The sequence below is a fragment of the Lygodium microphyllum genome, chromosome 11 (genome assembly GCF_053477565.2).
Source record: "Lygodium microphyllum isolate KBCC chromosome 11, Lygodium_microphyllum_v1.1.10, whole genome shotgun sequence".
Classification (NCBI taxonomy): Eukaryota; Viridiplantae; Streptophyta; class Polypodiopsida; order Schizaeales; family Lygodiaceae; genus Lygodium; species Lygodium microphyllum.
In genome coordinates, this window is record NC_141145.1 from 147,296,231 (window position 1) to 147,306,856 (window position 10,626).

Below are 10,626 nucleotides of genomic sequence, written 5' to 3' on the forward strand. Positions count from 1 at the left end.
TGTGTGATCTCCACACAAGATGACACTTCGTCTCTCAACTTTGTTGCCCAACCATTTCTAGCTAGCAGCCTGGTTGGCAGAACAGCTGGAAGCATACACACAAACAACATCAATTTCTTCCCCATCAACTCTTATGCAACTGCAAGCATACTGCTTGAGTCATGAGTGAAGGAGAACTTCGGCTTCAAAGATTCAACCTGCACATCCAGCACTAAGGCACCACTCTTCCTTTGTATTTAGCATACACAAAACATCTGTACCCCGACTCATCAAAATCATGACATGTTTTAGACATTCTGCAAAATGTCAGGCTTCCTCCACTTAACCAACCCCATGCATATTTGCTGCTTGTTGTTGGAATTACCCAGAGGCCAATATATATTAGTAAGCCTTGCATTTTTCTAGCCAATTTCTTAAGAGAGGTTCTTATCTCTCGATTTTCCACTCTTCCCTTGTCTTCTTTCTTCTCCTTGCTACTGTTGTCCTGAGCACGGATAGGCTTAATATTTTCCTTGTTATTCTGCATGTCCTGTCCCTTACCACACAGCACGTTAACCTCTTATTTTTCCCCCTCACTCTACTTCTCTGGTTGCCCCCTAGCGAGGCTGAACATGCTACACCTCCTTGCCCTTTGGCTCACTTCTCGAAGTTTCGACCTACATATCTCACAAAGAGATCTCCTTAGTTTAATCACCTTCCCTCTGACTCTGCATCTTCATATCACCATCATGTTAATGTCATTTTTGGGGGAATACATAGGAAAAATGACCTGCCTCATGATAATAGTAGCATGTATATGGAAATCGAGCAAACTTAACTTCACATACAATCTCAAACCCTTTACTATCATGCAGTTCCAAAGTCTTTCGAGGCTCCAGGCAGTGATCCCAAAGTATGTAGGCTCTCTGATCTCCTCTAGGGTTGGAGAGGAGGAATATAGAGCACCTTATCCAATGCAGAGGTGATGCTTCTAACTTCTGTCTCAAAGATTGCATGTAGGTTTGGAAGGATGACCCATATCAGGCACTCCAAAAGAAGCACTTCATCAGGTGAGAAGGCTGTTGACCATGGCAAGCAATGTACCAACTTGCTCTTGTAACTGACCGAATTAGACAACACCCGGTATCTCTCGTGCTGAGAGTCCAAAGAATCTGGTAAAAGCATTTAGCAATAAACTTAAAGAAAACCAAAGAAAAGTGAGCCTGGTAAGTATCTTTGAACCATGTATTGACCTCGTCAAGATCAAGGTCCGATGGGAATCTCCACATGAAGGAGAATAAATAGTAGCCTCATTACGGCAAAACCATAATATCTGGAGCGAAAAAACTAGATGGATAGGGTGGCATTCGCCTTGTGCAGACGACACCTCGCAGAGCTTGCTTCCAAGATTGATTAACCTTCTACAATGTTTGCAGCAACCAGAGCCTGATCCATGGATTCCAGATCATAGTCTTTCCTGTTTTCGTGCGCGCAAGTTAGGTCTCTGACCCAATGTCTTGTCTTCATTTGTTTTCAGGGATTTGGCTACACTGCCAATCATCTAGTCCCTAGACATCTCCTGTAGGCTGTCTTTCCCCCCTCCATGCAAGACACAGACAAAATGCTTCGTTCCTACCGTCTATTTGAGGTTCTCCGTTCAAAGTTCGCTCAGTTCACTCGCTCCCAAGAGGTGCCATAACCCTTCTATCGATGGTACATTTATTTAGTACTTCGTTAGCTTGTGTAGAGTGTCTAGCGTTGCTTGGCGTTAGTAAGCAGATTTCATGTGACGAGAGAATTTATGGGAGGTTGATATAAGAAACATAATTTAAACTTCACAAGCTTTGGCAACTTAGACTAATACAATGTTGAATGTGTAAAAATACAATATATGAGGGGTTGGCACTCATTGATATGCAAGGAGTGGAAGACCAATATTAACACAATCAAGCCTAAACTATATCCCGAACGAATTCTTATGACCATTTCTAAAAGTTTCTTATTGATGTATTAATAACTATAAATAATACATGTATTATTATATTAATATATAATTATATTATATATTATACATATTAAATATAATAATACATATGATTATGTATATTATTGTAATATTGATAAAAGATTATGTGTGTGTGTGTGTGTGTGTGTATGTATGTGTATACATACATACACATACACATACATGTACATATTTTTTCTTTATATATATATATATATATATGTACGTATGTATGTATGTATGTACGTGTGTGTTTAATACATGTGTACCTATTTGTGTAGTCTTGTAAATGTATGTCCCCCCTCCTCTCTCTCTCTCTCTCTCTCTCTCTCTCGCTCTCATCATTTTTATTTTTTCTTTTATTTTTCTTTCTCCCATCTCTCATCTTTCTTCATCTCATATGTGTGCATGTTGTATATGTATGTGTATGCACATACATACACAACATATTGTGCATGTTGTGTATGTTGTGTATACACATGTGCGTATGTATTGCATGCATATGTACATGTATATATTTGTGTATAGATACATGTGTTTGCATATGTGTTTGTTGTGTATGCACATGTGTGTATATATTGCATGCATATGTACAAATACATATTTGTGTATGGATACATGTCTTTGCATATGTAGGTGTGTACATGTTTGTAAGTGTATATTTTATAAGTGTGTATCCATTCTCTCTCTTTTATTCTTTTTCTCTCTAGTATATATGTTTAGATCTGTGAGTGTACATGTGTGTCCATTTGTGTAGTCTCATAAGTATGTGTTTTCATCTCTCTCTCTCTCTCTCTCTCTCTCTCTCTCTCTCTCTCTCTCTCTCTCTTATGTATATATGTATGATACACACATATATATATTTTTTTCTTTTTACCTCGTTTTGTTTTTTCTATGCTCCATGTATATCTATATGCGTGTATGCATATATATATATATATATATATATATATATATATATGTATGTATGTATGTATGTATGTATGTATGTATGTATGTATGTATGTATGTGTGTTTAATACATGTGTGTCTATTTGTATACTCTTGTCAACTTTCTTTTTCCTCTTGTCTCTCATCTTTCTTCACCTTAGATATGTATATATTTATACATGTTTACATATGTGTATGCATTGCATGTATATGTACATGTATATATTTGTGTGTGGGTGCATCTTTGTATATGTACATGTTTGTACATGCATGTTTTATAAGAATGTATCCATTCTCTTTTCTTTGCTCTCTCTCTCTCTCTCTCTAATTTTTATATCGCTCATATATGTTTATGTGTATGAGTACACATGGATATATGTATATAGGTGTCTATATATGCATATTGAAGGGAGTGAGCCTTAAAGTGGAAGTACAGAGTAGAAGCAAAAGCTATGGTGGAAGGAGTAAGAGCAAGAGAGAGAGAGAGACAAGATGTGGAAACTCTAACAATCACAATGTGTGATCAACCTTTCCTTTATTCAAATGTCATTGAAAGAATAAAGAATGAAGTCACAGTAATGGACGCTTGCCACCTGTAATATACAAGTGTGTGGATATGCGAGTATTGTCAATATATCTAATACATGAGCAGCTAGGCACATATGTCTTTATCCCCAACAACCTCCCACTTAAAGGCGAATGTGTTCCTAGTGAGAAGAGAATAAGAAAAAAAAGTGACAAAGTACAAATATACATAAGTAAAACATGATGAGAAAAGATGTTATCTCATCCACCATCCATTAACTTCCTAAGGAAAGCAAAACACTACTTTGGTCAATTGAGATCTTGATAAGGTCAACCAACTTATCCTCAATGACCTCTCTAATGATGTGGTAACACACCTTAATGTGTTTTGTCTTCACATGGAAGACTGGATTCTTGGCCAACTGAATAGCACTCATAGAATCCGAATGTAATGTAGGGATCACATTAGTAATGCCAAGATTTGCTACCAAATGGCTTAGTGGGCTGCAACATACTCTACCTCTGTAGTAGATGGGACCGTGCACTTTTGCACCTTGGACATTTAAGAAACAACACCTCCAGCAAAGGTGAAAACATAGCCGGAGGTGGACTTCCTAATGTCTGCATGTCTTGTATAATCGGAGTCAGTGTATTCCACGACTCCTATATCCTAGCCACCATAATAGATGCACATAGTTGCTGTGTCTTTCAAGTACCTCATGATACCCTTGATAGCATCCCAATGCCGTCGGTGGCCAGGTTTAGCCATATAGTGTGCCACAACTTCTACTACAAATACTATGTCAAGACAAGTGGCTGTCATTGCATATATCAAATTGCCCATTGTGGATGCATAAGGGATCTTGGCAATCTTGGCCTTTGGCTCATCAAACTGCAGACAATCGGCCTAACTAACCTTCACGTAAGAAGGTAAAGGACAACCAATAGGGTTAACATCTTGTAGATGAAACTGATTGCGGACCTTCTGGATGTACTCCTTCTGTGACAAGTAGAGGAGCTCTTTAGAGTGATAATGTGTAATGCGTATCCCAAGAATATGTGAGGCCCGTTCCATGTCCTTAATCTCAAAGCTCTTCTTAAGATGACCTTTCAAGGCATCCAACTTATCATGAGTGCTCCGAGCAATCAACATATCATCCGCATAGAGGATCAAAATCATAAGGCTGCCATCATGAGCCTTCTTCTGTACAAACACGAATCCATATCACTATGGAAATATCCCTGTGAATACATAAAGGCATCTAAATTGTGGTACCATTCCCTAGATGCTGCTTAAGGCCATAAAGGCTCTTTCTCAATTTGCAAACTAGGTGTTCCCTGCCATGTTCTGCAAAGCTCTTAGGCTACTCCATGTAAATCTCATTGTGTAAGTCTCCATAAAGAAAAGCCATCTTGACATCCATTTGATAAAGATCCAAGTCAAGTTGAGCAACCAAAGCCAGTGCTAAGCATAGGGTAGTCATCTTCACAACAAGAGAAAATACTTCATTAAAGTCTACACCATGTTCTTGCTTGAAGCCCTTAGCAACCAATCTGGCCTTGTATCACAGCTTGTGGCATCGAGGGTACTTTTCAACTTGTACACCTACTTGCACGGCAAAGCCTGCTTGCCATTAGGCAAATGAACCAAGTCCCACATATGATTTTTCTGTAGTGAGTTATGCTGTGGTTGCACGGCCCTCTCCCAAGAATGATTATTATCTCTAACATGGCCTTAATATAAGTAAGAGGCTCACCAACATCTGTCACCATAACATAATCCATGTAGGGCTCAAACCGCGTAGATTGTCATCTATCTCTAGGAGACTGTCTCAAAGCTAGATGTGGAGCTTGTACATCCTACGGAGCATTAGGGACTTGGGCCACTAGGGCATTAGCTCCTACCACTATTGTAGGCTGTCTAGTTGGCTGCACAATAACAGGAGGCTCCTTTTGAAATATCACCCTATATACCTCAACAACATGCTCAGGCTACTTATGCATTTTCTCCTCATAGAAAATAACATTAAAGTTACAAATAACCTTTGAAGCTTGTGGATCCCATAGGTGATAGCCCATCTCACATGAATCCCCATAACCAAGAAAGATGCATTTCTTAGACTTAGGGCATAACCAAGAAAGATGCATTTCTTAGACTTAGGATCAAGCTTATTATGCTTGTCCTTAGGTACATGGTAGAAAGCCTTACAACCAAAGACATACAAATGAGCACTTTTGAGGGAGGTTTTTCAGACCATATCTCCTCTGTAACCTAATAGTCAAGAGTAATATTTGTGGATTGATTTATTAAGTGTGCATGATAATAGTAACTCCTCAACCCAAAAATACAGTGGTAAGCTTGCCTAGTTAAGCATACTGTGAATTGTCCTATTCATGCACTTAGCCATACCATTTTGGGGTGGGTTTACGGGGCGGTCAATTAATGCTTAATACCCCTCTCATCTCAAAGGCTTTATAGATATACTCACCACCATTATTTGACCTTAGGCATTTTAGCCTAGTTCTCAGTCAAAGCAAGCCAATGTTGAAATGTAGCCAAGACTTCCAATTTCTGCTTAATAGGATATGCCCAAACTTTATGCATATAATCATCAATGAAAGTAACAAAATACTTTGTGCCACCTAATGACTTGTAGGGCATGGGACCACATACATCAGAATGAACAAGAGCTAATGGCTCACCCATGTGTGTCATACCTGACTTTTTATGCATATTACGTGTCTGCTTGCCATATAAACAATGATCATAAGACTCAAAGCACATATAGTCAAGGGGCGGAAGATACTGCCAACGAGTAATCATTTTCATTCGTTTCAAGGATATTTGTCCAAGGCAATGATGCCAAAGAGATACATGTGGAACTGCATCTACTACCAAATTATGGTCAAGCAAGGGACATAGAGTATTGGACTTGGCACCATGTGCAATGACAAAATCTCCACGGGTAATCTTCCATGAGGAATCAATAAAAGAAACTACATAACTTGCATCATCCAAAGTGCCAGTAGAGATAAGGCTCTTCGTGAGAGTCGATACATGACATATATCATGAAGAGTAAACATGCAACCTGAACCAAACTGCAACTAGACATCACCAATACCAACTATCTCCAATGCCAAGTCATTACCCAAATGGACAGAGCCAGTCAAACTACGATAGGAGTGAAACCACTCTCTATGAAGGGTCACATGACAAGAAGCTCCTAAATCTATCAGCCAATACTAAATGTACCCTGATAAAAAATCGGTCAATTGTGAAGCATCAAGAGAAGAAGTTGCAAGTATGAAGTCATCATCAAAATTAGTCTGCATGATATTAATCTCTTCAATCTTAACACTAGACTTGCTAGGGACAATGTTGCGATCATCATTTTTGTCCTGTACTTTACCCTTGCCATTTTCTTTGTGCTTGTCCTTGCGCATCTCATGGTACTGCGGCCGAATATGCCTTGCTTTTCAACAGTAATGACAAGTCAATGAGGACTAATGGCCATGGGACTCACTATGAGATTGTCCACATAATTGAGAGTGAAACTATTAAGAGTCTCTCCCATGGTGCTCATTTGCAACTAGCATTGAGAACTGTCAAAGAATCAGCGTGTCAAATTGAGATACATTCCATAGGCAAAACCATTGTGCATAGAGTGGGTCTCACAGGTAATAGAAGAGACCAACTAGAGGCACAATGGATTGAGCAATGTAACAAAGACTCGGTAACCAAGATGCATACAACAATGGCAACATTGTGACAAACATAGGTATCGACCCAAAAGTAATGTCACATCAACCCACTAAGCATGACAAGGGCATGTATATGTCACCAAGTCCCATGGTCTCACCATAATACCCTCAAGTTCAAGTGCGTAACCAAATGATCAATGTAGTATCCAAATGTCAAGAAGTATCTCCCACTGGAATGAAAGTTGAATGCTAGATGAGCCAAGTAACTTGTAAAGCACTTACCGGAGTATCAAATAACCATACGTAATAATGAATGACAAGTAATGCCAAGATTCAAGGCTCCAATTTGAGCTCAAAGGCAATTCGAAAGTATAACCAAGCATATAACATGAACCATAAGCATCGGTACATCACCCAGAATAATCAGTAAGCACCTAGAAGCAAGATGCATATACTTTCATTGATAAAATAGCATTCAACCCTACTTATTACAATAGTAAAAAAAACCTTTGTAAAATTGAGTAAAATCAGTCCCATAGCATTCCAATACATTGACATAACATTCCCAGATGATCTGAATAGACATCCCGAGAAGCAGAAGTGACCTCCAGACAATGAATGATGTGCTATCCTAAACTATATGATAGCAAACTATCACAAACAGTGAATCAATGGTGGATGATCCCAAGAGATCCAATTGATGCCCAAACTCATTCCAAAGATTGCCAAGATTCGGGAGGAGTGCCAGGAGCTAGAGGATGGGGCAGATTGATCAGAAATGAGGGGCATCAAACATGCACAAATCATGCTGATGTTGCTACTCCTACCGCTAGTACTCAGGCTTTGGAAGCACTCTAAGGTGCTCAAATAAACTGAGTAATGCCTTGGACCAAGTTGCAAAAGGGGGGGGGGGGGGAGAAGTTGGGTAGAAGTTGAGCTTAATGCATTATCTCAGGGTGAAGAATCCATGGCTGCCATTAAAACTATGAATTGAAGCTTTTCTCCACTACGGGCTCAAGCTCTCGGGAAAGATGACTTTGATATTAGTTGAAGGGAGTGAGTCCTAAAGTGGAAGCATGAAGTAGAAGTAAGAGCCACGGTGGAAGGAGCAAGCGCAAGAGAGAGACACAAGATATGGGAACTCCAACAATCACAATGTGTGATTAGCCTTCCCTTTATTCAAATGTCACTGAAAGAGTAAAAAATGAAGTGATCGTGAAATGGGCGTTTGCCACCTACAATGTATAGGTGTGCATGTATGCAGGTATTGTCTGTGTAACTAATACACGTGTGGTTAGGCACAGGAGCCTTTATCCCCAACACATATGTGTAACTTACCCACTACTATTTAACTTTAGTTAAGAGGCCTTTTCAAGATTATATGTGTGGATATCTTACTTTTTGAGAAATAAGTTTATTAAAAAGAAAATTAAAGAAATGGGCTATTGTCTTTGTTAGTTAGTCAGTCAGCCAATCTCTCTCTCTCTCTCTCTCTCTCTCTTTGTGGAAAAAAGGGCAATGCTCTTGTGAGCGATAGTGTACCCTTGTTTTCAAAGCTAATAACTTGGTGGGGAGATTGTAAATTATCTAGTAGTTCTATTTCTATCTCATTATCTTATGTTCCTTCTCAATATGTTATTCGATTTTGTGCATGCTAATTGTTGTACTTGTTTGAGATATGTTTCACAATTTAGTGTTACTGGTATATTTTCTTGTTCATATAAAGAGATATATTGTAATTTGAATAGAGCTTTCATAACTAGTAATGGCCACACTAATCTTGATGTAAATGAATGGTTGTATTTCATTTTCTATTTAAAATTTAGTAAGACTAAGCTTGATTCATTTATAAAACATTGAAGTATGTGTTGAGTAGATGTGATATTTATCATGACATTTATAATGGTCCCTTGTGGTCCTTGTTGTTAGTCATAGATTAATGCATGAATTCGCATGAATAGAATACAAGGAGATATTAGTTTGCATTCTATATTATTCACGTTTTCAACCTCGTTGAATGTTCTTGTTTAAACCTAGTTGTGATATATGAATCTTGAAAGGTATTTTGAAAAAAAAGTAGTTTTTACACTTAATACAAGATCTAATGAAGTTATTGTTGTTTAAGAATGATGGGATTGTTTTGTGTAGGTGTATTGTTCCCAATTTTGATAATTTTCCTAACTACATTTAAAAGTATAATCAAGTGTAAAGTTTATAACTGAGAGTAGGTGTGTATGCTATATTGGACTTGAAGTGCATGATATATTTGACTCAAATTTTGGTAATCCCAAATTGTTTGTACTCTTTTTAGGCACTATTTGAAGTATGTTATTTATATATCATTAGTACATAATATTATTTTTATCGTTCCATGTTATTCAAAGTGAACATTATGCTCGACAATAGTCTATATATTTTGCTTTGTGTACACAATGCAAATAATGTGGTGACTGCCTTTTTAACAGTAATGACTTTTGAACTACTATTTTTAGAGAGGCATACTCATTGCTTTTTATTATTTGTTGTAGCAAATTTGTGTATTTTCTCTCCAATGCATAGTAAAATTATATGTTTTATGGTGTTCATTTTCTAGTGAGCCGTTTCGAGTTATTGAAATATGCTCTCATTTTCTTTATAAAGTTTAACAAGAAAATAGTGTCATGTAACAACCTTATGGATATCAATGTATGTATTATTAATTCCAACATATTTGAACTGATCTTCAATTAATCAACTATTATCAATTGATAAAAAAGAAAATCTATGAGAATATGACAATGCACGGGAAGGGATAAAATGTTCCCAAAAGTTCACAAAAGGTTTTATATAAAATTTATTTTGTAATTGTATGCAAGGCATATCCATAAAGTTTGTGGTACATTTTGTGATTCAATGATATGTATGTGTAGTCTATAGGTGCCTTGTTTTGCTTGTAGTATTTTGTAAGTATGTTTGCCTCCATTGCTTATTTCTTTTGTAACTGTAGTTGTACAGAAATACTACTTGAAGGTACTAGGTATTATTAGTGAAAAAGAGTTCACTAAAGTTTTAGATCACTTGTTGATTCCACTTTGTTCTGGTTATAGTCACTAGTCACTAGTCGCTAGTCGCTAGTCGCTAGTCACTAGTCACTTGTTGCTAGTAGCTAGTCGCTAGTCACTATTTGTTTTTACGACTCTAAAAATGCATGGATTCTAGTATTAAAAAGTTCAAAGTAAGCATAACATAAGGAAAGCTTTTCTGAACATGAAAGCATGCTAGAGACACACATGTAAATTCAAGTCATGGTTTTCATATTTGGAATAATTTCACAAAAACATGTATGGTAAAATGGCAAACTTAATATGCTATTCAAGTAATTCTCAATGTACAATACATGAGAGTTATCAATTATGTTGAACAATCTATACACGAAAATGACAACATCTAGAAAGCTTCATTGTTTGATGAACATAAACATCAAATGTCTCTCATTGCATTCTTT